General features: G+C 43.4%; 1 protein-coding gene across 4 annotated transcripts in view; it reads right to left on the bottom strand.

The window, feature by feature from the left end:
• KDM4C (lysine demethylase 4C) overlaps nucleotides 1-12,620 on the bottom strand; it is a 254,602-nt gene extending 241,982 nt beyond the window's left edge. For 3 of the 4 annotated variants that reach the window (XM_048503429.1, XM_048503430.1, XM_048503431.1), the window contains exon 1: nucleotides 12,342-12,523. The gene's annotated coding sequence lies outside the window, so the exon portion shown is untranslated. Of the gene's footprint in view, nucleotides 1-12,341 lie in introns of all 4 variants that reach the window. The other variant, XM_048503432.1, reaches the window with a different exon arrangement.
• Between the last annotated feature and the right edge of the window lie 12,530 nt (nucleotides 12,621-25,150).

Here is a 25,150-nt window from a genome sequence, read left to right as displayed (position 1 = left end):
TCAGAGCAAAGCAGAACATAACATTACAATGACAAAAGGCCTCCATGTTCAGCCATCGTTAACCAAATCTCAAGTGTCCAAATTACTTTGTGCCAGCTGTGACTTTCTTCTAAACAAGGAGAGCCAAGAGGATCATCTTTTGTTGAGCATAAGCCTTTGCAAAAGTCAAGCTGTCAAGATATTAAATATCCTAAGGCAACCTTCATTTTCAAATCACAAGCAAATGAGACAATACCTTAAGCTTCATTGATCTGACAGTAGATAGAAATTCATCTAAAACTATGTTGCACAAATACATTTAGTTTGCTGTGATGTGTATTAGCAAATTACAATCTAATGACTAGTGAAAGCTGCTCTGTATTGATGAGTTTTGATTGAGCTGCACAACCACAAGAATGAACTACAATGGACGTTGTACAACAGAAGTATTACTCGATGTGACTTAAATAAAATATATTCAGCACTAAGCAGAAAGGAGGCAAGTCTGCTTGTGGTAAGTATTTTCACACATACAAGTTTGCATTTTTCAGTAAGATCAATGTCAAAAGCAGGCATACTGGGACAGAAAAAATTGGCTGACGTCACCCTTTGTACAGATTCAAGACCTAAAAAGTTGCTTTTTAACTGTCACATGCCTTCTGTTACCATTTAGACCTCACTTGTGGTTTACCTTTTTACCTCTCCCTCCAACCACTGTAATAAATATATCCACAGATTGGGTAAAAAGCTGCTTATTGTCCTATCTTTGGGAGGGGGGCAGACAGGGAGAAACTAGAATGAGGTAGGGCAAAAACTGCACTGAAGCCTCAGAGCAAAACTCTGAAGTATTCATTGAGAACTGAGGTCTCTTTAACCAGATGGCAAAAAATCATGGTACATATGCTACGATAGAATAGGGTTCAGAAGCTTACCATTTTCTTTAAAGCACTGGGTATATTTGCAATTTTGCTTGAAGAAAACTAAGGAATTTATAACTTTTAAATTCCATAAATGTTGAACATTGCCATTTTTTGGTAAACACGTGATAAATGACTAATTTTATGTATTGTCGAAGGTTTTCATGGCCGGATTAAACTGGTTGTGATGGGTTTTCCGGGCTGTGTGGCCGTGGTCTGGTGGATCTTGTTCCTAAAGTTTCAACTGCATCTGTGGCTGGCATCTTCAGAGGGAAGTCTGGACACACTGTCACATGTCCCTGGGTGCATGCCATCCTGTCACGTGGAAGGGTGCAAAATCACCCCCCACATCCCTCTTTCCCCACACCAACTCAACCTCCTGGGTTGGCGCAGGAGAGGAGAGAAGAGGTATGGTGTGAGGGGGCAATTTTGCACACACACACACACCCTGCTGAGATGGTGCTCGCTCCCCGTGTGAGGTCTATCGTTACCAGTCTCCAAGGAGGGCCTGGAGATCTCCCAGAATCAGAACTGACTATGGCCGTTTCCGCACGGCCCCCCAGGCGCCCCCACGCCGGCAAGAATTCTGCCGGCATGGGGGCGGAGGCCGGCGGACGACAGGCGGCTCCGCATGGAGCCGCCTCTTCCCCCTTCCCTTTCCCACTCACCTTGTCCCCGTCGTCGGCCTGCTGGCCTCCGAAGCCTGCCCACGCTGCCCTCCGACCTCCAGGGGTCGGAGGACAGTGAGGGAGGGGCTTCGGAGGCCAGCACGCCGACGACGGGGAAAAGGTGAGTGGGAAAGGGAAGGGAAACAGCGTGTTCCCGGCGGTGATGTTCGCACCGCGCCGCCGGGAAGACGCTGTTCCCTCAAAAACAACCCTTTAAAGGGAGGGGAAGGGCAGCCAGGTCGGCGCTGAGGTCGGCGCTGAGGGAGGGGAAGGGCAGCCAGGTCGGCGCTGCTGCGTTTCAGCAGCGCCGCCTGTGTGAACGGCAGCCTGGGGGCGGCGTTTTTACCGCCCCCAGGTCGCCGTTTTTGGCCCATGCGGAAACGGCCTATGAAAATTAATTCTTCTGAAGAAAATGGTTACACAGGAGAGCAAATGCCAATGACTTAGCCTGCTGAGCCCCTTCCCTACCTTCCCTAGGCTCCACCCCCAAACATCCAGGAATTTCCCCACTCAAAGTTGGCAACTTCTAAATAGGCACACCTAGGCTGGCCTCAGTGAATACGTGAGATAATATGGAGCACCTAACATCAAAAACATGTCACGGTGGGTTTCCAAATGATTAGACAAGGGGAACTAGTGGGAAATGGAAAGCATAAACCTTGGGACCATTCATCTAGAAAGGGGTGGGGCCTGGGAAGGGTAGGACCTCAGCAGTGTAACATGCCACAGAATTCACTTTCTAAAGCAGCCATTTTCACCAGGAGAACTATTCCCTGTAGTCTGAAGATCAATTGTGAAAGCAGGATGTCTCCAGGCCCCATCTGGATGTTGGCAACATTGTATATGATCCCCTCTATATGAAATCTACACAAAAAGTTAGGAAGGGTATATTGGGGATGGGATAGCGTCCCTATGTATGTCAAGAAAAACATAATGCCCAACAGGCTCAGAAACTTGAGAGGCATAAACTTTCCCTCAGAATGACTACAGGTATATCAGACTTGAAAAGTAACCTTGGAATAACATTTATGTTTATATTCTCCTCACCCATCCCCACATTCTAAAGGTAATGACATTAAAATGGAAAAGACAGCCAAATGAACTGTTAATTGGCAGGGCTGTTGAGAAAGAAGGATTTCCGCGAACTGAGGGCCCATATCCTAGAAGGCCAAAAAAGGTATTTGTGGGAATAGTAGTTGAACACCTGTTTGAATCAAGAAATGTGCATACTGCCTGAATGTAAGGGGAGAACATACATGCTGGGGAGGCAAAGGGAATAACTGGGGTGCTAGTAGGATTGCCAGCTCTGGATTAAGAAATACTTTGAAATTTGGGGGGTGTAGCCTGAAGATGGCAGGGTTTGATGACGGGAGGTACTTCAGTGGGGTATGATATTGTAGTTTCCACCTTCTAAAGCAGTTTTTTCCCAGCTGAACTGATGTTTGACAATTAGAGATTAGTTGTAATAACATATCTACAGCAACCACCCAGAGGCTGGCAACCCTAGGTACTAGGGTAGCTCTCGGCCATCAGCAGGGTTGACAACTTCAGCTGCCCCCACATTTTTTAAATGTACATTCAGGCGACAACAAAGAGACTAAGCTTCTAAGTACAATAAAGAGTATGCCTTGGAACAATTGGTCATAAAACAGCTAAGGGAAGGTAACCGAGAACTTAATGCAAGATGGAGCTGATGATCTGGAGAAGAATCAAGTGTCCAACCAATCGGAATAGGGTTTTTTTAAAAAAAGACAGTCAGCATGGTACAGTGATTAGTGTCATATCGTGATCTCAGAAATTCTGGTCTGAATACCTACTCTGCCATGAAAACTTACTAAGGAAACTTGGGCCATTTATACTCTCTCAGTCTAATCTACCTCATAATGCTGTTGTGGGAACAATAAAGGGGAGAATGTTATTAGACACTTTGCACACACACCCCTTTGGTGAGAAAGCATGGCATATAAATGAAGTAAATAAGCAATAAATAAGTAATAAATACCAGTAACTTTAAAATTTAACATATATGTAAGCAGAGTCTCCCAAAAATCCAATTCAGTCACATTTCACCTTTTGAAATTGTCAGAATTGTCAGAAGTGAAAAAAATTATTTTAAAAGTTTCAAAGTCAGATCTTATCATAATTATATACCAGGTGAAACACCAACAAATCCAAGCAGACAAAAACATAGCCAATAAGTAGAGTCAAGAAAATCAGAAAAGGCAAAAATAGAAACAGAGAACAAAAAACACCGTATCTCACAAAAAACATCCAACTTGACTATAAAATAAAAAAACTATTTGAGCCGCACATGGTTTGTATATGCAGAAAAAAACAAATTTAAAAATCTTAAAATACATCAAAAGCAAGAAACCAAGCAATAACATAATCAGAATTATCGAAATTGGAGAAAATTTAAATCATTTGCTTTCATAACCAAGGTGAATAAAAATAATTTTTTAAAAATAGAACAGATTTTTAAATTTCAAATCAGATTTTTTTAATGAAATGCTTTTGGAAGGAAAATCTAAAGATGGTTTTCTGTTTAAAATACATCATAACCAAAAAGTTACCATTAAAAAGTTATCAGAAAATAAGGATTAGTTTTTGATTACGTAGCATTAGACTGTACATTTATGTATATGTAGCATGAGACTGTACATTCATGCAATGTTTAAATTTTTGGTAAATGAACTGCACAATGTAATGCTTCCAGAGGTTTCTGTAAGATTATTTTGGGCAATTTTTCCATCTATTAAGAAAATATAATTATTAATTATTAATAATATAATATTTGAAGATATTATCACAGATGCTTTGTTTTGCATTACTCAGAACAGTGAATTTGTGTCTGCAGAGATAACATGCCTCTTTTTTATATGCTTATTCACAGTAAAACCATTATAAAATAAACATACAGAATTGAGGGGGAAAAACCTTTATTCCTTTGTTTCTTTCCAAATTTGTCTACACAGAATCTATCCTTGCCTCCTAAGTACTAAGTTTCAAGAAGTTTAATGAAGATTGTTTGGAATAGAATTGATATGCACAAGTAGTGAAGAGGGAAGAGCAAGCACTAAAAATGAAAGTGAAACCATCTGAGCAGAATACTCCACAAGTCTTGGAATCTTTGTATGAATAGCCTGGTTTATCATATTAGTCTCTCATTGGAGCCATGAAATACATCCAGTTTGGGATCATTTTAATGAAGTTTAATGTAGAAAAGTATGATTTAAATCAAATCCACCTTGATAAGAAGCAATGGGTCAGAATACTCATGCATGAATGTAGGGGGTGAGAGTTGAGAATTTGAAGAGACAAAAAAGGAGAAACATAAGGTGGAAGATCTAGACCTACCAGTAACTGCAATTAAAAAATTAAGTCACTAGGCTCAAGTTGCCTACACTGGAGACTGGGCGTTTAAGACAATGTTAATGTGTTCATTTTCTTTTTTACAGAAGCATTGCTAAAACAGGCCTAGCAGATTGGGAGGCAGATAATAAAATTCCACATTTTAAAAAGGGGTCCAGGAATTTATAACTTCAATAATCTAACATCTCACTTAGATAAATTGGCAGAAATTTTTATTAAAAATAGAAATATGAAAAATATTCCTTGGTAAAGAATAATCACCATGGCTTCTACAATGAGAAATTCTGGGTAACCAACTTTCTCAGAATGTAATCAAATATGATTTATTTACTTTATAACCTGCCTTTCTCCCCAATGGGGATACTAAGTGGCTTACACTGTTCTCTCTTCCATTTTAGGTTAGGCTGATAGAGTGGAACTGGCCCAAGGTCATCTAGTGTGTTTCCATGGCAGAATGGGGCTTTGAAGCTGGGTCTCCCAGGTCCATGTAGATACTGAACTGGTTGGTATGTATCATTGGTCTGTCCATTGTTCACCTGTCTGTTTGCTTGACCTATACAAGTCTGGCCCTGACTGTCCTGGCTGTGGTACTCGGCCAACTATTGGGTTTTTTTTTTCATCTGAGGATCAGGGAGAGGGGCCCGTGGCAGGGGTCTCTCCCACTGCTCCTCTACTGCTTGTTGCTTCATTGTTTGGCCATCTGACGCCACCTGGCTGTCTGGTGCTGATGCCTGACAGCAGAAGTTATATCTACTGGAACTTTTACAGACTTGGAAACGGCCCTGGCTCTTCTCCGCCCACTGTAAACTGAGGCGTGGCTATTTAAAACCAATCAAGTGATCGACAGTAGTGGCCACAGACATTGACAACATCGGCGGGAAGAAGTGGCAGTGATTCCTGGCCGGTGTATGTTAGACTGTGATGTGAGCCGATTTATTTTCCCCACGGTCATCATTGCTATTGCTATTATTGTCAGCTGATGCACTAGCACTTTATTAGTTCAGCTTAGTTCAGCTTAGTATAGTAATTTGTTAGAATTTTATCAGTATTGCTGTGCTCTATCTGTGATTGGTGGCTGCCGGGTCTAGATAGCAGAAGTGCTGGTTGATCCTAGGCAGCCAATAAATAAATAATAAACAACTGATTAATCTTTAATCTATATATACGCGTATGTGTGGGTTAGATTAGAGTAGGTTCTACTATTAGAAGGTTATTGTCAGTCTACTAGGTCTTTATGGGAGGAGAGGGCGGGGGGGGGGCAATGCGGGGGGCAAGGGAGATCCCAGTAGTGTGGGGACGGGGTAGCTATGCGGCTAGGAGGGGGCCATATGAGAGAAAAGGGAGGAGATACACTTATGCTCGTCCCCTTTCTGGCCTCCGACCTATCCCGAGAGATGCGGGCAGAGAGACTCAGGTATACCCTGCTTCGAGCCTGGTGTTGATAAATGCCAGGTCCATTAATAATAAGATCGCTAACGCTCGGTGACTTTTCTCGAGGCGCGAGCCGATGGACCTGGCTCTGCATCAATCGAGACACTAAGTGCGGGAAGGCGCAGACAGTCAGCCTTGAATGCTTAATCCATGCCCCAGGTTTCGGCTTTGCGTCCACCAGCCTCAACACAGGGCGGGCCGGGGAGGGGTGGCTGATGTTCATCCGAGATTCCATCGCCTTCAGGGCAGTCCCGCTGCCCTCAAATTCTCGGATTCGAAAGTGTGCTGGATTGGAGTGGCTGTCTGGGGAGAGGTTGGCCGCTTCTCCTGGTGTACCCGGTCGCCTTCTGAAGCGCACCGGGCGACTGGGCTCGCCAAGGCGTAAGCGTGGAGGCGGTGGGCCGAAAGTGGGCGTTGCGATTCCCCCGGCTTATTGTTCTGGGGACTTCAACGTCCATGTGGACACCGCCTCTTGTTCATCTGCAGTGGACGTGGTGTCATCCATGGCGACGCTGGTGCTCTCCCTGTTAAACACCGGCGCCACTCATGAAGCTGGTCACACCTTGGATCTGGTTTTTGGGGCAGGAGTGAACATGGTCGTATCCTCTGTGAGCAGAGTGCCATGGTCCGACCATTTTGCCCTGAAGGTTCGGATGGACCCGCCGCCTCAACCCTGTCTAGGCGACGGACTTATTTCTGTCCGCCCGCGAAGACTTATGGAACCGGACAGGTTCCTGAATGCTTTGCGGGATCCTGAGCCTCCTGGCACCCTCGATGAGCAGGTGGCAGACTGGAATACCAGGCTTGCCGAGGCCATCGAGGAAATTGCTCCCAAGCGCCCTCTGCGCCCCCGTTCGCGGCGAGCTCCTTGGTATACGGAGGAGCTGCGCCAAATGAAACGGGAACTCAGACGGCTAGAGCAAGTGTGGAGGAAGTCTCGCGACGAAGTGGCGCGAACAACTTATAGGACGTTTATGAAAGCCTATGAGTTGGCGACACGGAGGGAGAAGAATGCCCATTTCTCGTCCTCCCTCGCATCTGCTAGCTCTCGCCCGGCACAATTATTTCGGATTGTCCGATCCCTCACCTCTCTGGTGGAGGGGTCTACAAATTCTCAATTGGCTATCGGCTGTGAGGCATTCCAGAGCTTTTTTGTAGATAAAGTCGCGTCTCTCCGCCGGGACCTTCCGACCACAATTGATACAGTAAAGGAACTCGAGGCTCCTTCGCCGTCTTTGGGTCCAATCTTGGACCAGTTTTCTCTACTCTGCGAGTCCGATGTTGACAGGGCCCTAGCTGCTGTTAGACCTACTACCTGTCCTCTGGATCCGTGCCCCTCCTGGCTGATAAAAGCTTGCCGGGAGGAGTTACGACCCCACCTGTTGAATATAGTCAACTGCTCCCTTGAGCAAGGAGTGTTTCCGGGTGGGTTGAAGGAGGCAGTGGTCCGCCCACTCTTAAAAAGACCATCTTTAGATCCTGGCGATCTGGCCAATTATCGCCCGCTTCAACTTGTCGCTCTTGGGGAAGGTAATTGAGAGAGTGGTGTTGGAGCAGCTTCAGGGTTTCCTGGAGGACGATCGGTGCGTTTCGATCCCTTCCAGTCCGGTTTCCGTGCTGGGCATGGGACGGAGACTGGCCCTCATCGCCATCACAGATATGCTCCGCATGCAGCTAGACCAAGGCGGATCGGCGCTGCTTGTGTTACTTGATCTCACAGCAGCGTTTGATGTGGTCGATCACGACCTTTTGATCCACCGCCTGGCAGCCTCTGGAGTGCGGAGCACTGTCCTTCAATGGATTGCCTCGTTTCTCCAGGGTCGGGGTCAGCAGGTGTGGTGCGGGGATGAGGTTTCCCAAAGGGCTCCACTTAGTTGTGGGGTTCCCCAGGGAGCCTTACTTTCCCCGCTCTTATTTAATATCTACATGCGACCCCTTGCTCAGCTGGTGCGGAGCTTTGGGCTGGTTTGTCACCAATATGCGGATGACACCCAGCTCATTCTGTTGATGGAGAGGGGGGCGACCTCTGCCCCTGTGGCTCTACAGCATTGTTTGGAGTCGGTTGCTGGTTGGTTGAGGCAGAGTAGGTTAAAACTTAATCCAACAAAGACAGAGGTCCTTTGGCTGGGCCGGGGGGAGAGACCAAGGGAATTTCAGCCGCCTATTCTGGAAGGGGTCACTCTGGCCCCGACATCCCTGACCCGCAGCCTGGGGGTCAGCCTGGACTCTGCCTTGTCAATGGAGAGCCAGGTGGCCCATGTAACCCAGGTTGCGTTTTTTCATCTTCGCCAGGCGCGGCGGTTGGCTCCCTATCTCTCCCAGCCCGACCTGGCCACTGTGATCCATGCGACGGTCACCTCGAGGTTGGATTACTGTAACTCGCTCTGCCCTGGCCTTCCCTTGCGATTGATCCGGAAGTTGAAGCTGGTCCAGAATGCAGCGGCACGGCTTTTGACAGGTGGTGATTATTCAGACCACATCACCCCTGTGCTATGCCGTCTGCACTGGCTCCCAGTGGAGTTCCGGATCGTCTTCAAGGTGCTGGTAACAACCTTTAAGGCCTTACGCGGCATGGGGCCCTCATATCTACGGGACCGCATCACCCCTTATGTCCCACATAGGCCACTACGCTCAGCGGTGGCGGAACTGCTGGTGACCCCTAGCCCCGCGACGATGCGGCTGGCCTCGACCCGGGCCAGGGCCTTTACGGCTCTGGCCCCTGCCTGGTGGAATGCCCTACCTCCATCAGTTCGGGCCCTGCGGGACCTTGGCGAGTTCCGCAGGGCCTGCAAAACAGAGCTATTCCACCGGGCCTTCGGGGAGGCTGGCCGCGGTTTTACTGCCCCCCACTGAAATATTAGAACTAAAACCGAGGTTGCCATTTTTCCATCCTTTGTCACCTCGGTCGGGCCACTGTTGATTCCATCTGGGCCCGCCGTTTTCCTCCCTCCCTTCTTTCCTCTACTATGTATTTTCCTCCCTTTTAGCCTATTTGTGGATAACACTAAATTATTCAAACAGATGAAAACTGAAGCAGACCAGAAGTATTCCAAAAGAATCTCTACAGACTGAGTGAATGGGCAACAAAACACCAAATAATAGTCTGTGTTAGTACAAGGTGATGAACACTGAGGAGGGGAGGAAATGCCTTGGTGGTCCTGAAGAAGTGAGAAACGTCATTATAATTCTATAAATACTGTACATAAAAATCCTGCCACAGTTGAGGTCTGAACAGCCTGCATCTTACCAGAAGAGATGTTAGACTCATGGCTGATAGTGCTTGATTCAGTTTGCAGAAGAAGAGCAAGAGAAATCCCATGTTAATTATTTTAAAACAAATTTAAAATAAAATTGCCTATACTGTGATATGTTTAAATAAATGTATAGTACTTCTGTACCTGGAAGACTGGACACAGTTCATTTTCTCTATGTAAAAAAAAAGTTGTACAGGTGAAATTAGTATAGAAGCCAGAGCAAATGATCAATGGGCTGGAACACTTTCCCTATGAGCAAAAGCAAACACATTGGGGATTTTTGCTCAGTGAAATGATGACTGGAAATTTACAGTTTTCCATCATGTAAAGAAATTTTACAGGGATTCCACCCCTCCCCAGTCTCTTATTTCAAAACACTGAGGCTCATTCCACACAAGCAGAATAATGCACTTTCAAACTGCTTTCAGTGCTCTTTGAAGCTGTGCGGAATGGCAAAATCCACTTGCAAACAATTGTGAAAGTGGTTTGAAAACACATTATTTTGTGTGTGCGGAAGGGGCCTGAGATTCAGAGTCAACCAAATAAAAAGGTAAGCAGTAGATTCCAGAGAAACAAAAAGTACTTCTTCACACAGCACATAATTTTAACTCACAGGTTTGCTTCCATAAGATGTAAGATCATGGCATGGCTACAAAAAGGAATTAGACAAAACTATGGGGATAACTCTGATATTTGCCAGGATGGCTGAATGAAATTTCAAACACTAAAGACAAAGTGCTGCTTTGAAACATCACTTATAAGCTGCCTATACACATGTGGCTGGAAGCTCTGGAATCAGAATGTTAGGCTAGATAAATCTTTGGTCTGATCCAGGAGGACTCTCCTTTCATTATGTTCCCATAACATGTCTACACTTTGGAAACTTAATCCTTTTTCTAGAATCAAGATCTCTTTACAAAATATTTTCATCTTTATGAAAGAAAATGGAAGCATCTCTTAACACGTGCAAATAATAACTCTGTTACGAATATGGAGTTCCCCTGACTCCCATTATTTCATCAGGTAGGTAATGAAATTCGTTTGCAACGTGATTGCTTTGTTAGCTGCATTGAGCCTAGCAAGATAGGGTGAGGTTTAAGTATTAATTAATTAAATTTTTAAAAAATCTTAGTTCCAGTTGAGCTGATTTTCAGATGTAGAACAGATTCCTCACAAGTGAGTAACAATGAGCCCCTTTTTATCTGAAGCTGTCATAACAAATGTATTTTTAGACAGAATTAGAACATAATAATTCAGAACTAATATTTGGCTATTCAAACAAAAATGCTGTCATACTACTGCTTTCACTAAGAAACATGTAACAAAGAAAAGAAGAAGAAGAAGAGTTTGGATTTATATCCCCCTTTCTCTCCTGTAAGGAAATTCAAAGGGGCTTACAATCTCTTTGCCCTTCCCCCATCACAACAAACACCCTGTGAGGTGGGTGGGGCTGAGAGAGCTCCAAAACTAGCCCAAGGTCACCCAGCTGGCGTGTGTGGGAGTACACAGGCTAATCTGAATTCACCATGTTCTGGTTACACAGCATAAATCTAATGCTCATACTGGAATAATAGCAATCAGTTTTTGATAAAACATCACTCCCAAAAGATGTCTCATTGACCTCAATTTCTTTGAACCTGCCAGAAAAACATATGAGCTTTGTCTCACAGTTAAAAGAGACTTGTTTAATCAAAATTTTAACACAAAGAACAGAACATTTAAAAACATTTGGAAGACCAAATCAATGCATCAGTTTCAGTTCCCAGATCATGAAGTCAATCCCTCATTAAAGACAAAATACAGATACTTCTTTTTCAAGAACTGCACCAAAGTAAATACCTAGTAACAACATTTCATTGAATCTTGAACACAAAAGCTTTGAGATGCGCTACAGCTCAAGCAACTCAGGCTACAGCTGGACCTTATGGACCATCTTTCTGGGTGATTTTTCCACCCATTTATTTTGAAGGCTCTCAGTAAAAAGAAACTGAAAACAAAGCTGACTACCATCTATGCTCCTCCTCTAGTGACTTCCATCAACCTCAAACTGCTCTAAACAATTACTCTTCTGGAATTGATGATCCTGGTGACAAAACTCATTTAGTACAAGAGCAACCATGAGACACCAAAGGGTCACAAATACAGACCTGGACCACACACTCCACCAATTTTTGTAACTTCTTGGATACATCTGCATTTCCTCAGCCCGCTTCAACAACTCTCACTGGACATTTTCCATCCTTCTTTCTCACTGATGTGGCATGCACCCTAGCCCAATCCAGCCCCTTTACATCCCCGGCAGTTCGCCCATCACTACTGATGGACCCCTCTCATCTCCGAGGCGCCCCCCTCCGTTTCTGTCCTCTCATCCACCGACTCACTATTCCTTTTCTCTACCACCATCCCTGCCTGTTTACCCCTGGGCCAGCTGCCCTTTTCTTCTTACCCAGCTACCCCAAGACCACCTCTTCAGCCCGTCCCCATACTTTCTTCAACATAGTCCTTCTAGAAAGCCCCCATTGCCCCAAAAGCCCATCAGAGCCAGAGCGCCCATTTTGGCTCCCCTTTCTTATTTCCCCTCCTCCACGGCGTCCTCTTCCACCTGTTGCTCACACCTGTGATTCCTGTTCTCCTGCAAGAGTAACACCACCGTTCTCCAGCCAAACCTCCCTTATACCACCCAAATAGCCGGCTATCACCTGCCCCATCTCCCCTGTTACCTGAGCGCGAGAGGATGGCGGCCAGAGCGTTGGGGGCACGAGCCGACAGCGCGGCCGGTCAAGACCACAGCACTTCCTCAACAATTACAACTATCAGCGCCCCTGCTCCGTCTCTCCCTCCCCCTCCCCTCCTTTAGTGGGACTTGTTGTTCCGTCTGCAGTTGACAGCTAGGATGTGCGCACGCGCAAAGCATTCCGTGAAGATTTCCGCCCTCCCTCTTCGCCGAGCGGGTTGGGGAAGCAACACTGTGGCGTCACGTAACGTAAAACGCGTTCGAGTCGCTCTCGGCTTCTCTGGGACCACGTGACTCAAGGAGGGCCTTGCCGACCTATGTCGCGTCCCTGAATTGCGCATCCCAAAGCTTTTGGGGGTGGGGGGAGTAGAGCAATGGAATAGGGGAAAGGAAGAGAAGGCCTGTCATTGTGACGCCACATGGGTTAGCCACGTGGGGTTCCTGCAGTTCCTTGAACTGTTAGCAACCAATTAAAGAAGGTTGAGATAGGTAGGGATTCCTACAGTCATGCACTTAGGTAAGGGGGGGGGTTCTCGGTTTGAACCCCCCCATTCATGTCCGAAGCTCCGCCCACCCGTTTGTGGGTTTTTAAAACATTTTAGTGCTTTTTTGGTTTTTGGCCTGCAGAGGGCACATTGTTTGGGTTAGCAGCACCAAACTTTCAGGGATTGTTTGGGGGACTCTCCTGATGATACTACCCGGGTTTGGTGAGGTTTGGTTCAGGGGATCCAAAGTTATGGACTCCCAAAGGAGAGTGCCCCATCCTCCATTGGACTCCCCATCCTCCATTGTTTCCAATGGGAGCTAATAGAAGATGGGGGCCAAACCTTTGAGGGTCCATAACTTTGGACCCCCTGAACCAAACCTCACCAAACCCGGGTAGTATCATCAGGAGAGTCTCTTACTGATACCACCCAGGTTTTGTAAAGTTTGGTCCAGGGAGTCCAAAGCTATGGACTCCCAAAGGGAGTGCCCCATCCTCCATTGTTTTCAATGGGAGCTAATAGAAGATGGGGGCTACACCTTTGAGGGTCCATAACTTTGGACCCCCTGAACCAAACTTCACCAAACCTGGGTGGTATCATTAGGAGAGACTACTAATGATACCCTGAAAGTTTGGTGCTTCTAGCTTAACCATTGCACCCTGACAGCAGGCACCCCTCAAATTTCCCCAGATTCTCGTTTTAAATCCACCCTCTTCGGCATGGATTTAAAGAGAGAATCTGAGGTCCTCAGTTTAGAAGAAGAAGAAGAGTTTGGATTTACATCCTCCCTTTCTCTCCTGTAAGAGACTCAAAGGGGCTGACAATCTCCTTGCCCTTGCTCCCTCACAACAAATACCCTGTGAGGTGGGTGGGGCTGAGAGAGCTCCAAAAAGCTGTGACTAGCCCAAGGTCACCCAGCTGGCATGTGTGGGAGTGCACAGGCTAATCTGAATTCCCCAGATAAGTCTTCACAGTTCAAGTGGCAGAGCAGGGAAACCCGGCTCCTCCAGATTAGAATGCACCTGCTCTTAACCACTACGCCACATTGAAAGTGATGCTGTTTCAGGGTGGGGGATAATCCACCCGAAAACAGAATCACTTTCAATGTTCTTTAACTATTTATTTATTTATTTATTTATTTATTTATTTATTTATTTATTTAATTTTTATACCGCCCTATACCCGTGGGCTCCAGGCGGTGTACAACAATAAACGTAAAATGGCTAAATCTTTAAAAGCAGTGGATTTAAAAGGTGGATTTAAAACGAGAATTTGGGCTCTCTAGTTTAAACGCCATTGAAAGTGATGCTGTTTGGGGGTGGATTCCAGCATCACAGCAGCTGCGGGGGGGGGGGGGGGGCAAAACTCAGATTTTGCACCAGGCTCCCTTTTCCCTCTATACCTACGTCCCTGCCTACAGTCATTTGCTGATCTTCTGCAAAAGAGCATTACAGACGGTTACCTGGCATCAGGTAGCGTGTACCTGGTTGCCTGAATTTTTACTGGAAGAGAGGTTCAGCGCTGTGAGGCGGGCTGTGTTGTGACAGGTGGCAGGGAAGAAGCCTTGCTGTGCTCACTTGCTAGTCTGTTCTTCGCCAGCTGGTTTTAAGCGTCCCCTTATGATAAGTCCGAGAAAGGCTGGTAAAAGAAGAATTCGGCGGCATGAGCAGAAATGCCAGATGGCTATTACCTAGCTTTGAAGCACCATTTGAAGTAAAAACAAAACTGTCTGTGTAATTATTCGCTCTTCTGGAAACGATTTAAAAAACACCACATTTCAGAATAACACACTGAACTGCCTTGCACGCACACATTTTTGGCCATGTAAAATGACATTGTGTTTGTTTGTTTGTTTGTTTGTTTGTTTGTTTGTTTGTTTGTTTGTTTGTTTGTTTGTTTGTTTAAATTGAATTAACTAATTTAAATGAAACTTTTGCCCAAAATGTGGCTTCAAAGCTACAACCAATTTGGAGCCCAAAAAAATAAAGACTATGGCTTTGAACATATGCTAAGCTATAAAGTCATGATAGCTTTCTCCGCACTTTGCCTTGGCTAGTGTGGTAGGGCAGCATTTTCAGTTGAAGATGTAGTACTCTGTCATGTTATTCAGGGTAGATTACTGAAATATTCTTGGGTCAAAATAGAGAGATCTTTGAGTCTAATGCTAGAAGGCCCTGGTACTAGGAGGGAATTTACATTGTCATTCGTGAATAAAATATTGGTATGTAATCTTGAGATCAGAGAGGGCACCTAGAAGTGAGCATTTGTGCCTTACCCAATTCAAACCCTTTACCTTTCTAGTGTTTTTGTTTTTTTGCAAAGTTCTTCATTTCTTGATATGTGTAATGACTGTTGACTTCTGAAATGCATATTATTATTCTTTTTGTAAGTTGAGAGAGCACTGGTTATATTTCTAAAACTGGAATCCTAAAGGTGAGAAATAAACAAAAAAAGGAGAGATATGAGGCCTGGGAACATGTGTACTGATTTGTTGTGTGGGAAAAAGAGTGCTGATTGGATGAAGAAAAAAGCAAGGGTAAAGAGGAAAGAGACTTTTGATGAGACAGCTTGAGAGAGATTGTAAAAGGGGGGAGTGTAAGATAAAGGTTTGAGAAAAAGTCAGATGAAATTGTTTGGTAGAAAGATATACAATGAGTGAGAGTTTCTGTTTGGAATATAGTACACATTTATAGTACATGTGTACAGCATCCTGAGTGTGTGACCTATACAAGTGTATCAAAACACAACCCTAGTAGGATGTGTGAATTGTGGTTGGGATGGTATGTATGAGTGAAAAGAAGAATTTGGAGTGAATTGGCTAACTTACACCTTATTTGTTACCCTAGGCACACTTAGCCGAAATGTTTGGCAACAACATGAACTGGAACTTTAGAATGGTACCTAACTGAAAACACCTAGCATATTGTACAAAGAAAAAAGAAAGGAAGGACTTGTTTTATTTAGAACCAAAGTGTTTCTTTATTATAGAAAAGGATCTTTAGTCTCATCCCTTTAAACCTACCTATCCACTGACTGGACTGTCATACTACTGCCAGAACAGGAATAGATTAACATTCTATTGATTTATTAAGAGGGATCGAGAGGAAGTTGATGAGATGAATGCCTCTGGAGGCAGCAGAAACTCAGTTATTAGAAAAGTAGAGGAAAGTGAGATCTCCCTTTCTAACCCCTCAAAAGTCAAAAGCACGACAACGTGTTATTTAGGCTCCTAGGCATAAAATGTTATCAATCTTGGTATTCCAGTGGTTTTCAGAGAGTCTCTTCCAAACTAGCACATGGATGGAATCCAGCCAGTTTCTTCACCCAGTCTCACCCAATCGCTACTCAAACCACTGCCCTCATCCCACATGACTTTTGTACATGCAGACCCATGATTCCCAGACAAAGATAGCTCTGCTGGGCGGTCAGAGAGGACAGCTCCTTTCATTCTTCACCAGTAGAAAAACTTGTTGGATTTACCCCATGCTTTTGTTGATATTAAGGACTAAGTAGTATAAGTTTAGGCATACTTACTAATAAGTCCTATTGAATGTCATGAGATATACAGTCTGGTTCTATGTATGCTTAGACAGAAACCAATAATGCTGTATTTAACTGTGTAGGTCTGAGCAGTAAGATTGATTAGGATTATAACTGAGTAGCCCAATCCTCAGTATGATTATGTTCAATTGCTCTGCATAGGAATATATTATCAGTCTCTTTTATTGAAATCCATGGAATTTAGAGTAAATGCTGGATTATTCTTTCCAGGTTTGAGGCCATATTAAATTGGTAGCTGGGTGCATCTGTTGCAAATGCAACAGCAAATACAACAGCAGTTGAATTCCACCTGGACACATGCAAATGCACTTCATACACTCCCTCCCACCTATGAGGTAGACAAAGCATATACCTCACCAATTATTCCACACTGTCCCACGAAGAAAAACACATCTTACAGTGACATACCTCTGAAGATTCCCACCATAGATGCAGGTAAAACATTAGGAGCAAAAACTACTCAACCACAGCCTAGAAAACCCACAACAGTCAGTTGATTCCAGCTGTGAAAGCCTTCAACAATACATTTTCTAAAATACTCTTTATTTTGCTCTGTATGTAATAATTTATTTCTCTGTGGAAGTATACCTGTGCAAGAATATATTTTAATTATTTCAAAATTGTTACTCTATTTTATTGCCCAATCAGGAGATTGTTGCAAAGTTGTATCATAATGTAAAATCTATTTGAAAGAAAAAGTTTTACATCAGAATTTACCTCAGGATTCTGCCATTAGATGCCCGTGAAGTACTATTTGTAATAATAAGTGAAGCTAATCATGAACCTCAGTATTTACTCAAAAGGAAAGCTAGTTTTTTCACGTGTGCCACCATAAAGGGGAGCTTGTCATATATTTGCATACAAATTAGAGTTATTTCATTAATATTTTTGTGGGAATAGGAGGTTCTCTCTTTCTCTCACAGATACTCACTTATACTCACAGGTACAGAGTGAAGCTTTTCTAACATTTTTGCTTAAAATGTTTACTGAATTATTTGTTATCTTGTGTGAAAACACCAGATGGCAGTAATGAGACAGTGAACAAAGGCTGTACAGATTGTGGTATTCAGTTATTTCTTCTGTGAAAAACGATATCTTTGTGAAGCAGTTAGACAGACTATTGGGAACAACAGCGTGCTGATTCTTCCAAAGTATGGTACAGAGGCCATTTACAAGCTTACAGGAGGAAAAAAAAGATTTCCACTTTTGGGCGACATCAAGTCATATCTGACTTACAGCAGCCCCATAGGGTTTTGAATACAAGATATATTCAGTCGGGTGTCATAACCCTGGTATTCCTTGGAGGTCTCCCATCCAGATACTAGCTAGGGTCAAGGCTGAGAGTGTGTGTCTGGCCCAAGGTCATACAGCAGGCTTCCATGGTACAAGTGGGGATTCAAACCTGGATTTCCCAAATCCTAGTCCAACACTTTAACCACTACAGCGCACTGACTCTCCCTTCTTTTACACTACTATTACACAATTGAATCATGTTCTGCTGAACTTCATTATTTATAGCATTTCTGTGCTGCCTTTTCATCTAATTTAGGGTCCCCAAGGTAGCAAACATTAAAACATTTCAGACATTAAAAAGCATTTGAAATGCACATAGATATAAACTATTCAGAACAATAAAATAAAACATAGAATAAATGCATAAAAACATGCAGAGAAGGAGAAAGGTTGACAAGGGTTAGTGAGAGAACTCCAAACAAAGCAACAAAGGTTCATCTGCTGGTGGAAACAACAAAATAGGGAGGGAGGCAAACTTTTCTGGGGAGAGACTTCCAAAATTTAGGCAGGACAACAGACAAGGTCCTTTCTCAGGTTGCTGCCTATCTGATAGCGGAGCCAGAAATGAATTATTCCATTTCTGATCTTGCTGTTTAATAAAGGTGAAAGTTATGTTTTATTTCTTTATAAGTTAGATAGGAACAAGTTGTATTAGGTAGAAAGCAGGAATTGTAGTTGTATTTTGTATTTGTATCTGCATGGAACCTCCTTTGCTCAAGGCAGGAATCCACCCCTGCTCCACCTGTGCATGTCCCTTTCATTTGCAAAAACCATGAATGGACATTTGACAAAAGGAACCCTGGAAGAAGCACATCCATCTGCCTAATCCCATCAGCAGGCAGATAAGGGTGCTGTTAGGTTTCGTTTCCTGACCTCAAGCACCCAAAGGACTTCAGTTATGCCAGCACCTTTAATTGGGCCTAGAGCAAACTGGGAGCCAGTATAGATGGAACAAAGCTGGAGTGATGTGGTCCCTATAACACACTCTAGTCAATGTTCTCACTTCAGCAATCTGTACCAACTGTAGCTACCGGACAGTCAGATGTTGTGTGCATTTCATTAATCCAGGTGTTATGAGAACATGTACATCTGGCAAACAACTCTCCAATGGTTTCATTTTATCCTCAATATCCAGAATGATTATCATTACAGACCTGGAAGTGCTTAACTGTCAATTGCGTTCACGGGCTTCTGTGGAGTTTACTGCGAAGTCAGTGTATTTTGGTTTGCAGTAAAGATTACATTTGCATTAATGAGCAATTTAGTTACTGTGCATTCTTGTCTTGAACGCACATAATACAAGGAACTGAGGATCTCTAAAGCTAACTTTAATCATGGTTTAAAGAAACCAGTTAAGACACTACAACATTTGAAAAATTAAATCCTTTTCAATTATATAATCAGAGACACCAAGAGCTGTGATGAAGGCTATACTTCATAGACTTTGTGAAGATTCTTGGACACCATTCTTGAGTTTTTCCTTCTGTATTAAGGTTGTGTGCATGAGTTATACATAATGTAACAAATTGTCTACGTGGTCAGTTTACTTCAGTATTATGTATACTAGAAAAAAAAAGTAGCTGATCAGTGTGCCTTATTTTTACATAATTGAGATGATTCTGTTATTCATGCTAAATGTATTGGGCTGGATCATTCGTTTTAGTTCTTGTCTCATATCTTTTGATGCCCATCATTTGTAGGCTTATTGCATGGGTGTGCTTTTTAGTGTTCACTGGGTGGCAGTATTTCTTTTTAATCCCCACCAAATGGGTATGAAACACTTTTTCCTGCATGCTAAAGATTGACACTGAACAGTCGACTTGACTGTAAAATTGGTGGGGGTGACAGTGCCTGGTTTACTTGTGACGAGGAGAGTTGCTTTTCTGGCTAAAGACAATAATATTAACATTGAAGACAAAAATTTTCTTTGAAACTGTGATTCAGAGAGGAAAAGAGCAATTTGCTACAGCAGACAGAAGGAAGATCTGAATAGCATGACACTGCCTTCTTTGTGATGGATTTGGGGAAGGGGGAGAAAGCCTATATAAAAGCATTAGTCCTGCCCCCTTCTTCTTTTTTGACCATTGGGGAGGGAGGGAGGCATCCACTGTCCATCCATGTATTTCAGAATGGGCACAATCTAGTTTCCCATTTGGGGGTCAGGTAAAAAAAAAATCCCCTCTGACCCTAGCCTGAATGGGGATCTTTTGCTACTCTGCTCTGAAAATGTTAACAGGAGATCCACCAGTTTCAGTAATGCCTAGGCATAGTATTCCATGTTGGCAGTTGCAGTGCAGGTCAAGTTGCTTGAATGAAGAAGAGGAGGAGGAGGAGTTTGGATTTATATCCCACATTTCTCTCCTGTAAGGAGTCTCAAGACAGCTTACAAACACCTTTTCCCTTCTTCCCTGTGATTAGCACAAGCTCACCCAGCAGACTTCATGTGTAGAAGTGGGGAATTAAAGCCCTGTTCACCAAATAAGAGTCCATTGCTCATGTGAAGGAGTGAGGAATCAAACCTAGTTGTCCAGATTAGAGTCAGCTTAACCACTATGCCATGATGGTATGCAGTACAACTTAGGTGAGCACCCTGGGGCATCTTTTCGTTGGTGAAAGATAAAACTGGGGCCTGGGTGCCTTCTCGGATGTGGAGCAGATTTCTCCAAGTCAGGAGCCACAGAACTCTGCGGCCCATCCGCCTCTGTATTTGCTGGCCCTGCTGTCTGAGAGCCACTTACTCTTGCAGAGTGAGCAAACATGCCATGATTCCAGGAGTCACTTTGATTTTGCCCATTGGATTGGGCTGCCCTATTTGAAAAAAATATCAGAGGTGAGGCACCTATAGAAGTAATCTCAAACTGAGAAGCAGGGCCAGGGGAAATGGCAGCTCAGCTCAGGAAAAGCAGTTGAACATCTCCTCATGTGTAAATGAGAAAACACAAGGAAACCCCACCGTGGCAGACAGTGAATGCACAAAGGGCCTATGATGAAACTGGAATCTGAACATGGATTTGTAAGTGAACATCTTGAATCACGTGGGGGGGGGGTTGTCTCTGTTTTGTGCATACTCTTTTTTAAAAATAATTGGTAATGTATTTCAAATATTTCAGCTTAATATTAGCCATGTTTCTCAATATAATGTGCTCAGTCCAAATAAAATAATATGATGAAATTGCCTTAATTTCTGTGTAAGAAAACGAAACTGCCTATCTTTACATTGTACAAGGGGGCATTCTGCCAGCGTACTGCTAGAAATTAGTAAATCTGACCCAAATCCCTGTTTATTGCTCAATAAGCCAAGGTTGGACAAGTCAAGTCCTTGTGCATATTGCGTAGCTGCTTGCTATAGATAACATTATTTGATGACAGACTTTTTTAATGGGCAATGGTTATAATATCTAGCGTTAAAAACTGAATGCTAGTTAACTGAATAATATTAAGCACAGAGTATGTAAGTGTTTTAATGTAATAAAATGCTAAGTTTACCTTTGTACCAGGTGGGAAGAAGGGAATGTGAGAAATTATAAAATGGTCTAGTTCTCTTGCAATAGTGTCTTTCCTAGTTTTCTTTTTCTGTACTGTTAACAGAATTTTCACATGACGTTCCTCCCTGTTGCGGGCAGGTAATGGGACCTTCAAATCGCTGTAAGTCCACACCTGAGCCAGGTAAAACGTATTTTTCCTGGCACACCAGGCCATGAAGCTGTTTGTGTTTAACTGTCACCCTTAGAATGTTCGTGCAGCCCGTCTGTCTGTGGCCTGAGGGCTTGGTATGAGGGCTTAGAATGTTCTCGCAGATGGGCAGAGATGAGCATTGAAAACAGTAAATAGGTAACACTGTTAGGTAATACGACTGGAAGTGAAACACATACACACTTTGCTGTGTGAGACACCAGGTGGGGTCCCCCCCCACACGCAGGTAACTTTCACTCTCTGTGCCTCACCCGCTGCTACCACACAACACACATCCAGCTCATCCTCACACACCTCACTCTGCCCTCCCTCACATCCAACACCACGTACCCACTTCCTCACCCATATTCGCCACAGCTCTCTTTTACTAAAAGCGAGCTGGAGTTTGCCTTTTTCTTCTAAGAAAATCCACGGGGTGGGGGCGAACCAACACTAGTGGCTCCTTTTGCACATGGCCCTTTAAGAACCCAGGAAGCTGGCCTCAATCTGAGCGCCTCACCACCCTGCCTCTGCTGCCTGACTGGGATAGCCTCCTTGCCCCAGTTCTGCCTTACCCAAGCCAGGACTGTGCGTGTCAACCAGCCTCATGGACATCAGGATTCGCACTCTGGACAGTTCCGCTGTGGAATGGAAAGGGTTATCCTATACTAAAAAAACAAGACAGCACCATATAACGATATGCATTAAAAATGGAAAGAAGGATTCCATTTGACCACCCCAAAAGGCTATGCTGGGGATCATTGCACCTGCATGGACATCTGTGTGGGTTGCGGACTGTGATGAGAAGGACAATTGCCACAGCAACGCGTGGCCGGGCCCACTAGTAAATTTATAAACTTCTGTATAATAAAAGCCAGCTTCTAAGTTTACTTGTATATACAAAGTCATGTAGCGAATCCCGCCTCTTTCCTTGATGTACTATATACTATCACACTAGTATTTCTCTGAAGACAGGAGTAAGTACATGCAGCTAAACTGAAATACAAGGTTCCCATTTCATTCATCTGATTTTAGATAGCTCACTCTTGAGACCAGGGACCAGCTTGTTTCTGTTGGAAAAATAATACCAAATAAAAAATCTGTGGACAGTAGAAAAGGATGGTTACGCAAGGATGCTGTTAAGTTATGCAAGAAGTGTTTTTAAAAATACAGCTTTCAACTGCATCATTTATACAACCATTAGTACATGAGTCACTTTCTGATTAGCCCTAAAACTTCGAACGTAATTTCCCTAGTGTATGCTTATGGTTGATTGGGCAGATTCTGCTGTACTTCCTGAAAGTTTCTACACACACTCTCTGTTCTGCATACAAAGGGTTTTGTTTTGTTTTTTGCAATCTGTAACATATTCTGTCTTCTTGACTTGACCTTGTGCTTCTTATGACCGCAAGCTAGTTTCCTGTTCTTCAACCACAAGCTGACATCTTATCCTGCTGTTTACCATCAGTTGCTTTTGTGTTGTCCCTTGATTTGTAAAGTGCTGTACAAGTTAATGATGCCATATTTATACCAGTAACATTGGTTATATTGCCCAGCCCGCTAAGGTAAACTAATATGGGATACTTGATGGTTGTAGTACTATGTCTTCTCAGTTGTTTGTTCAAATGCTTTTTAAAAATAATAAGAAAACAGTATTACTGGTAATCATCTCCTTTATGCTACCTTATTGGCAGTTGAAGGTGTCTCCAAAATAAAAATATTCACATACCTCATCTTATTCTGAGCTGCAATATATTCTCCTGCTATCCCCTTAATTCCAGAAGAAGAAGAAGAAGGTTTGGTTTTTATACCCAGCTCTTCTCTAACAAAAGGAGTCTGAAAGCAGCTCACAATCACCTTCCCTTCCCCTCCCCACTACAGACACCTTGTGAGGTAGGTGAGAGTGTTCTGAGAGAACGGTGAGTGGCCCATGGTCAAGGCTGCATGTGGAAGAATGCGGAATCTTAACCACTACAGCATGCTTAGAAATGTTCAGGAATTTGTTCACTGCTTTCATTCCCCATCCTGGATCTTCACAAAGCACATGTCATCAGTGATATGAATATTTTCCCTCATGCACAGCTTCTTCTTGCCTCAATATCAATCCTTTCTCCCCTTTTGATAAGTCACGTAATATACCTTGATTCCTTCCCTCTCTCCAAGCCAGGAAAACAGAATATTTTGTTTTTAAGTTGAATCTTTAGCCTACAACTGGAGCCAGTTTTTGCCAAAAGGAATTTTTGACTGGTTCCAAATGCCCTGTGTTTGTGCAACTGCTTAGAGTACTGCCTGCAGTGATATTGCCCTTGGACGAGTTTCTGATTATTTCAAAAGCTACTTGAACCTACTCAGATAATAGTTATATCTCTGCTTCTCCTTTGGTTCTACCGATTTGGCTTCTTGTCCCTCTTGAGAACGAGGTGTGAATAGTTGCCTTGGAATATCTGGCTCTTGATGGCTTTCTAGTGTTAGGCATTATTTTTGCATATTTGATATTATTTTGATGCTTCCATTTACTAATTCTTCCACACAAATATTCTATTTACCTTGATAAACTTCATCCCTGTTTTAACTCTATTTGAATTCTAAGTATGACTTCCAAGTAGGGTTACCAGATCCAAGTTGGGAAATACCTGGAGATTTGGGGGATGGAACCTGGGGAGGATCAGATTTGGGGACCAGAGGATTGCAAAGGGGTATAATGCCACCTTCTAAATCAGCTATTTTCTCCCGGTGAGCTGATTACTATTGCCTAGTGATCAGATATAATAGCAGGAACAAACCTTAAAAAGCAGACTTCTAGAACAGGAATACCATATCTTGTTGGGCCAAGCAAATAAATCATGTTCACCCCTTTCTGTCGGAATAGTACCAGAACAGGGGCACATAGTCAAATATCTTGAACTATTAACTGAACCACAACAGAGATGGATTATTACAAGGGCCAGATGCAATACTTTTACATTGGCCATTACAAAGGGTGTATCTATCCCTCTCCAGGATCGGGTCTGCCCACACTGTAAAAACCAAGTGGAGGCTCTTGCTCACATTATACTTGACTGTCCGAGATATGTGGGTATTAGGAATTTCTCTCCTGGGCAGGCCTTAGACGAATCTGAAAGAGACTCTGACAACTCTGTTGTGGAGCTTTTGTTAAATAACACAGAGGCCATGCTCTTGGGAAAAGTAGTAAAATTTCTTTCACAAGTGACAAAATTTTCTAAGTAACGTCCAATGCTAGATACAGTTTATCTGTCTGTGTTTTGAATGTACTTTTGATTTGTACTTCATAAATGTCTGTAATGCTCTGGAGCCTATTTTAATATGCCTAATAAAGGTTGTTGTATTGTATTGTTCTTAATAGCAGGAAGTTGGCAGTCCTACTTCCAAGCTTGTAAACATGCTTTACCACTTAGCAAAAGATTGCTTTTAGAATTTTATGTGGGTCACTACGCAGATGGAGGGCAGGGGAACCTTTAAGCCAGGTGGAGAATCTAATCCAGCAGCTTTTAGGAAGGAGAAGTGACTAGAAAAAGTTATTTTAGAGTGATGTGGGGAGCAAATAGATACTGGAGCACACTCAGACTTACCAGTCTAACAGTGCACTCTTAAGGAGAGTTAATCCAGTCTAACCCCATTCATTTCAGTGAATTTAGATTGGAGTAACTCTGCAAAGGATTGCACTGTAAGTGTGCATGTTGTCTGGTATACAGAGTAACAACTTTAATGGCTCAGTTGTCAAGTTGTAATATAATAACTCAAAAAACATGAAAAATGTGGCCTG

The sequence above is a fragment of the Sphaerodactylus townsendi genome, linkage group LG07 (assembly GCF_021028975.2).
Source record: "Sphaerodactylus townsendi isolate TG3544 linkage group LG07, MPM_Stown_v2.3, whole genome shotgun sequence".
Lineage (NCBI taxonomy): Eukaryota > Metazoa > Chordata > Lepidosauria > Squamata > Sphaerodactylidae > Sphaerodactylus > Sphaerodactylus townsendi.
The sequence above is the reverse complement of the archived record's forward strand: the minus strand, read 5'-3'. Positions and strand labels throughout refer to the sequence as shown.